General features: G+C 43.0%; 1 pseudogene; it reads right to left on the bottom strand.

Annotated features, from left to right (window-relative positions):
* Positions 1-693: 693 nt before the first annotated feature.
* LOC122913499 lies at positions 694-6422 on the bottom strand (annotated as a pseudogene).
* Between the last annotated feature and the right edge of the window lie 1725 nt (positions 6423-8147).

The raw sequence follows: 8147 nt of genomic DNA, 5'->3' as shown, positions 1-8147 counted from the left end.
TTCTACATGGGGTGTAGAGATTACTTAAAAAAAAAAAAAAAAAGGAACCAGCACTCTGGCCATTTTTTCAGTTCTTGCTACCCACAAGACGCAGTAGCATTTGGACTCAGAGAAGGGAAGGGGCTGTCCCGTTATACAGCCAACTGTGGCAAAGTCTGGGTGAAATGACTGGTTCCTAGGTGGCTGCGGGGCCACCCGAGACCTCTGGGGAGATCTGGTACTTCTTGGTCTGCTGTGTGGCCTTGAGAGGTTGGCTGTTCCTCTGTGTCTGGAGGTTAGGGGGAATCTAGCCCTGACGTCCTGAGTTTTCAAATCAGGTATGGATGCACAGGGATGGGATGAGGAAAAGAAGGTCTGGAATTTGGGGGTTTGGCAGCTTGCACTAGGGCTGAGGCTCTGGGGGTGCCTGAGGGCCCCCAGCCCTTGCCTGGGCTGACAGCGCCACCTGGAGCCTAATCGGTCGGGGGCGTCCCACTGAGGCTGGCATGCTGAGCCTTCCTTCAGTGAAGGCCCTCGGTGCCGCCCAGTGGTAGGTGCTGGGATAAAGAAGGGACTCGGGTCCCTGATGCAATGGCAATAGCCCACGGTGACCGCCTGGCATGAAGTGACAGCAGACAGTCCAGGATGAGGAGGGGCTCTGAGCACCACAGGGCTGTGGAGGAGAGGAATTACCATCATGGCGATTCTCACTGACTATCCTCTGGGCCAGTCCTGGGCCAGACCCTGGGGACCCTCAAGAAGTTGACTATGGTCTAACGGAGATGGAGGGAAGTAGAGGTGGGAGCCCAGGGCCAGACACATGGAGCTGGGTCTTGGAGAATAGTAGTAATTTACCTTCTGTACTGAGGGCATTGCAGGCTCAGGGAAGAGCCTAGGGCCAAGGCAAGGAGACAGTTCATGTGTGTAAGCTTGAGGGCAACAGCCGAGAAGAGAGGAAGTGCCAGAATATGAGGTCAGAAAGGTCACAGCCCTGGGTACCTGTGGCCAACACAGCTTCCTCACAATTCCCCCCGCCCACCTCCTGTTTTGACCCCTGATGCTGGTGGGAATAGAGCCCCTGCCTCAGACTCTAACCCCATCTCCTCTAAGTCAAGCTACCCAGCTGAGATCCTGATTTCCCGCATTCCCTTCCTCCCCAAGCCAGGAGCTGGGTCAGACTGTCCACAGGCTGATACCATCCTATGATCCCTCTGGCCTCCAGGGAACCCAGGCATAGCTCTTGGACCAAGGGAAGAATCTTCAAATAGTTACTGAACTCTAGTCTCAAGTTCAAGTTCCTCAACCTGGGCACAATAACAGTGCCTACCCCATGGGGATGTGGTGAGGATTAAAGGAGAAAATGTGCATAAAGCTACATTACTAACATGGGTTGATGCCGGCTAAGAAGGCTTCTTCCCACTTCCCCTCCCTCTGGGCACATCCCTTCCAGAAGGGAAAGCTCTGGGATCCAGATCATTCCCCTGACTCCCCGCCACCACTCCCCTCCCCAAGGCCTCAGGTCTTCTACTTTCCTGAGTCCAGAGAGGCTCTACTGTGCACTGCACAGGGAGATTTGTTTATTATGTTTTTCTACATTTTTTTTTTAAAGAAAATGTAGACTACAAAGGAAAAAATAAATGTATAAACAAACATCCATATGCTCCTCTGGATTCAATAATTAATGATTTGCCTTATTCAACTTATCGCTTTCTCTCTTTTTAAAAAAATATTTTATTTATTTATTTGACACAGAGAGAGAGAGATCACAAGTAGGCAGAGAGGCAGGCAGAGAGTTGGGGGTGGGGAGCAGGCTCTCCGCTGAGCAGAGAGCCCCGTCCGGGGCTCAATCCCAAGACCCTGGGAGGAAGGCAGAGGCTTAACCCACTGAGCCACCCAGGCGCCCCAGGCTTTCTCTTTTTTAAAAAACCTGATCCGGGGCACCTGGGTGGCACAGTCAGTTAAGCATCCAGCTCTAGGTTTTGGTTCAGGCTGTGATCTCTGGGTCATGAGATGGAGCCCCAAGTCAGACTCCACGCTCAGTGAAGAGTCAGCTTGGGATTTTCTCTCTCTTTCTCCCGCTGCCCTTCCCCACCCTCTAAAATAAATAAATAAATCTTTTAAAAGTGATTTTTAAAAATCTGAATCATTTGGGGGCACCTGGCTGGCTAAGTTGGTAAAGCTTTTGACTCTAAATTCAGGGTCATGAGTTTAAGCCCCCCATTGGGCCTGGAGCCTACTTTAAAAAAAAAAAAATCTGAATCATTTGAAAATAAGTTGCAGATGCCGTAACACTAGGTGACACTTAAGACCTGAGCACGCAGCTCCTAAGAACAGTGGCCTACATAATCATCCTCGCAATTCTGAGAAAAGGATGAATCATTCCATACTGTCATCTAATGTCCAGCCCATATTCGTATTTCTCCCAATTTTCCCCAACTGTATTTTATACCTGCTTTTGGGGAGGAATGGGGAGAGATCCAGGATCTAATCAATGTTCACTCATTGTATTTGATTGTTGTTCTCTTCATTCTCTGGAAAATACTTCTTTTCTCCCCCAAATAGGAAAAGTTACAGAAGAAAATAATCTGTAATCTGAGCACCTTGAGCTACCCACTGTTGGCATTTGGGCATTTTTTTCTTTCAATTAAATGATTCCTGGGGCACTTGGGTGGCTCAGTCAGTTAAGTGCCTCCCTTTGGCTCAGTCGTGAACCCAGAATCCTGGGATTAAACCTCACATTGGGCTCCCTGCTCGGTGGGGAGCTTGCTTCTCCCTCTCCCTCTGCCTGCCGCTCCCCCTGCTTATGCTCTCTCTTTCTGTCAAATGAACAAATAAAATCTTTTAAAAAAATTTTAAAGATTCCTAATATATACGGCATTTTAAAAATGACATCTCCACTGAGATATAATTCACATATTATTTAGTTCATTCATTTAGACTCTACAATCCAGTGGTTTTTAGAATTTTCACAGACATACACAACCCATCATTGCAATCCATTTTAGAATATTTCTATCACCTCAAAAGAAAAAAATCCTGCACCTTTTAGCTATCACCCTGTAGTCCTGAGCAACCACAAATCTACTTTCTATTTCTATAGATCTACCTATTATGAACATTTTATATAAATGGAATATATGGGGCACCTGGCTGGCTGAGTCAGAAAAGCATGAGACTCTTGATCTCATCGTCATGAGTTCGAGCCCCATGTTGGGTGTAGAGATTACTTATATAAATGTTTTTTAATCTTGAAAAAATGCAATTATGTAGTATGTGGTCTTTTGTGCCTTTTTCCATGTAGCATAATATTTTCAAGGTTCATCTGTGTTGTAGCATGTTTCAGTACTTCTTTCCTTTTTATGGCCAAAATGATGCTGCATTGTATGGGTCTACCACATTTTGTTTATCTATCCATTAGTTGATGGACATTTGGGTTGCTTCTATCTTTTAGATATTATGAATATGTTGCCATGAACATTTGTGTTCAAGTTTTTGCATGAACATACGTTTTAGGGGCGCCTGGGTGGCTCAGTGGGTTAAGCCGCTGCCTTCGGCTCAGGTCATGATCTCAGGGTCCTGGGATTGAGTCCCACATTGGGCTCTCTGCTCAGCAGGGAGCCTGCTTCCTCCTCTCTCTCTCTCTCTGCCTGCCTCTCTGCCTACTTGTGATCTCTCTCTGTCAAATAAATAAATAAATAATCTTAAAAAAAAACAACAACATATGTTTTAGTTTCTCCTGATAGATATCTAGGAGAGGAATTGCTAAATCACATGATAACTTTAACTGTGAGGAACTGCTAAGCTGTTTTGCAAAATAAGTGTAACATTTCGCATTCCAACCAACAATCTGTTAGGATTCTGATTTCTTTTTTCTTTTTTTAAGATTCTATTTATTTATTTGACAGAGAAAGAGCAAGAGAGCACAAGCAGAGGGAGCGGCAGAGGGAGAAGCAGGCTCCCCACAGGGCAGAAAGCCTGATACAGGACTCAATCCCAGGACCCTGGGATCATGACCTGTACTGAAGGCAGCCGCACAACCAACTGAGCCACGCCGGTGCCCTGGGATTCTGATTTCTATACATCCTCCCCAGCATATGTTAGTTTCTGACTTTTTTCCTTCCAAATTGGAATTTAAATTCTAGTTAGTTAATATGTAGGGTACTATTGGTTTCAGGAATAGAATTCATTGATTCATCATTACTTACCCAGTGCTCATCGCGACCGGTGCCTTCCTTAATGCCCATCACATATCTAGCCCATCCCCCATCTAGCCCATCCCCCACTCACTTCCCTCCATCAACTCTATTTGTGCTCTATTGTTAAGTCTCTTATGGTTTTTTCCCTCTCCCATCCTTTTTGTTGTTGTTGTTCCCCTTCCCATATATTCATATGTTTTATTTCTTAAATTCCACATATAAGTGAAATCACATGGTATTTGTATTTCTCTGACTGACTGACTTCACTTAGCATAATACACTCCAACTCCATCCATGTCACTACAAATAGTAAGATTTCATTCTTTTTGATGGCTGGGTAATATTCCATTATATATATATATATATATATTCATGCTTACTGCATCTACTTTATCCATTCACAATGGACATCTGGGCTTTTTCCATAGTTTGGCTATTGTTGATAATGCTGCTATAAACATACCCCTTCAAATCTGTATTTTTGTATCCTTTGGATAAATACATAGTAATTCAACCACTGGATCCTAGGGCAGTTCTATTTTTAACTTTTTGAGGAGCCTCCATGCTTTTTTCCAGAGTGGCTGCACCAGTTTGCATTCCCACCAATGTAATGTAAGAGGGTTCCTCTTTCTCCACATCCTCGCCAACATCTGTTGTTTACTGTGTTGTTAATTTTCACCATCTGACATGTGTGACATGTGTCATCATAGTTTTGATTTCTATTTCCCTGATATCCAGTGAGGTCAAGCGTCTGTTAGCCATCTGGATGTCTGACTTTTTTATTATGACCATCCTTGTGGTTAAGACGTATCTCATTGTGGTTTTGATTTTCATCTCCTTGATGTCTAATGATATCAAGAATCTTTTTCTTGGGGGGACGCCTGGGTGGCTCAGTTGGTTGGATGACTGCCTTCGGCTCAGGTCTTGATCCTGGAGTCCCGGGATCAAGTCCCGCATCGGCCTCCCAGCTCCATGGGGAGTCTGCTTCTCTCTCTGACCTTCTCCTCACTCGTGCTCTCTCTCACTGTCTCTCTCTCAAATAAATAAAATCTAAAAAAAAAAAAAAAAGAATCTTTTCTTGGGGGATGTCTGGGTGCCTTGGTAGGTTAAGCATCTGCCTTTGCCATCTCCCAGGGTCCTAAGATCAAGTCCCAAATCAGGGCTCAGCGGAGTCTGCCTTTCCCTCTGCCTGCTGCTCCCCCTGCTTGTGCTCGCTCTCTCTCTCTCTCTGACGAATAAATAAAATCTTGGGGGGAAAAAAAAGAATCTTTTTTTGCGTTTGTTGTTTATTTATCTATTCATTTATTTTCCATCCTCTCTGGGGAAATGTTTAGTTAAATCCTTTGCCCATTTTTTAAAAATTTGGGTTACTTATTTATTTGTTTTTTTCAGGCAAGAAAACCTTTTATTTTAAACCACAGATAGTCAGCAGATGGCCACAACTACCCCTTTTATTAAAATCACAATTCAAATATGTACAATAGAAATACCACAGTATACACGAGACTCAGTTTTTAGAGCAAGTGCATGGAATGTTGCATGAATTTTGCACACAGCTTCCAATATCAAATTGACATTTATTTTACTTGAGGATGATAGAAATTTCCAAAAGGCATGATTATGAAAAGACAAAATGTCCATCCTTATATATCTTTGTATGCCAACTAGTAGTATCCTTAAAATTAACATTTACAAAATCCTTAGTAAAACTAGTTTGTTTTTCTTTTTGACAGACAGAACACAAGTAGGCAGAGAGGCCGGCAGAGGGTGAGAGAGAAACAGGCTTTCCGCTGAGCAGGAAACCCGATGTGGGGCTCGATCCCAGGACCCTGGGATCATGACCTGACCCAAAGGCAGCTGCTTAACCGACTGAGACACCCAGGCATCCCATAAAACTAGTTTTTTTAAAGTTGTCCCAAGTGGAACATAATCCACCTTCAATGTTTCACAATTCATTCTACCTTGTGATCTACAGGTTGTTTTCTGTGCACCTTCTGCTTTCGTTTCACCATTTCCAGATGGTGCAGGACCTTCCTTTCCAGCCTCACACCTTCCCTCTTTCCTTTAAGTACCTTTGTCAGTCTTCGTTCCAGGTTCTTTGTGCGCAGATATTCTTCCTGGTTTAGGTTCAGGTTTTGGTGGAGTGGGTTTTGAAGACAACCTGGCAGACAGTCTGGTGGTCTCCTATTTCGTTGCTTTGGATCCATCCTCGCCCTCTATATTCTCTGGAGACTTTGTTTAGGGCATGAAGCCTATGTTTGTTACAGCAGCAGCTGAACAGTAAAGCAATGGGCTTGATCAGCGGATAACACTGCTCCGCGCAAAGGGTATAACAGAGCCTGGCTTCTCAGACCTGCACCTCCTGGATTGTTCTGGGTTTGTTATCTTTTTTATCATTATTGAATTGTAATCTTTATATATATTTATATATATATACATACATATATTCTGGATCTATGCCCTGATCTCATATATGATTTGCAACTATTTCCCCCTCTTCTGGGGGTTGTCTTTCCATGTTCTTGATGATATTCCTTGAAGCACTAATGTGTTTCATTTTGATGAAGTTCAATTTGTATATTCTTGTTGTTGTCAGTGTGCTTTTGGTGCTTTCTCCTATCTAAGAATTTGTGGCCAGATCCAAGGTCCTGAGATTTATTCCTGTGTTTTCTTCTAAAAGGTTTATGCTTTTAGCTCTGATGTTTCAGTGTTTAATCTATTTTGAACTAACTTTTGTTACATGGTATAAAGGAAGCATTCAGCTGCCCTCTTTTGGATGAGACACCAACTGTCCCAGCAGCACAGAGCTGAGAGGATGAGGAATGCTGGCCACCTTCCTGTCTCAGGAAGATAACAGAGCCTGCTACAGGGAGCTGGAAGGGGAAGGAACCTGGTATTCTTAGTTTCAACAGCATATGACAGAGTTTGCATCAGGTTAAGGTGGTGGGGCAGGGAGAGAGTGAATCATGGCTCAAATGCTACAAAGTCACTGTTCTTACCAAGACTTAGTAGATTTTCCTGAATGAACATTCCTTCATTTGCTGTATGCCCCTAGGATGATTTCTACAGAATGTATACATAACTTTTCTAACAGTTATGATTGTCCCACTGGGAAGAGGGTCTGCAGGGCTCCATGTACCACCATCCAGAAGTTGGCCACCAGCTCTTTACTTTTTATTGCCAAGTAGTATCCATTGTTTGTACGTGCCATACTTCATTTATCCATTTACCTGTTGATGAACACTGGGTTGTTTCTCATTTGAGATATTACAAATAAAGTTGCTGTGAATATTTGCATAAACGTCTTAGTTTGGACATAGGCTTTCATTTCTCTTGAGTTAAGGCCTGGAAGAGGAATGGCTGGATTATATGGTAGGTTTTCCCAAGTGGTTGTACCGTATTACCTTCCTGCCAACAGTGTCTGAGAGTTCTAGTTGCTCCATATCTTCATCAACACTCAGTATGATCACTGTAAAAAAAATTTTAGCCATTCTAACAGATGTTAGTGGCATCTCATTGTAATGACTAATGATTGATGTGTTTGAGCAATCTTGGATCTGTGTTCATGAGATTGGTCTGTAGTTTTCTTTTCTTGTGATGTCTTTGTCTGGTTTTGGCATTAGGGTGATATTAGCCTCCTCGAATGAGTTAGGAAGTATTCTCTCTGCTTCTATCCTCTGAAAGACATTGTAAAATATTGGTATAATTCTTTCTTTAAATGTTGGGTATAATTCACCAGTGAACACATCTGGGCCTGGTGTTTTGTGTTTAGGAAGATTATTATTGATTCAATTTCTTGAATAGATATAGTCTAATTCAGATTGTCCATTTCTTTTTGTGTGTTTCTACAGATGGTGTCTTTGAAGGAATTGGTCCATTTCATCTAGGTTATCAAATTTATGGGCAGAGTTGTTCAAGATATTCCTTTAGTATTCTCTTGATGTCCTTAGAATCTATAGTAAATTCTTCCCT

The sequence above is a fragment of the Neovison vison genome, chromosome 7 (assembly GCF_020171115.1).
Source record: "Neovison vison isolate M4711 chromosome 7, ASM_NN_V1, whole genome shotgun sequence".
NCBI classification, from domain to species: domain Eukaryota; kingdom Metazoa; phylum Chordata; class Mammalia; order Carnivora; family Mustelidae; genus Neogale; species Neogale vison.
The sequence above is the reverse complement of the archived record's forward strand: the minus strand, read 5'-3'. Positions and strand labels throughout refer to the sequence as shown.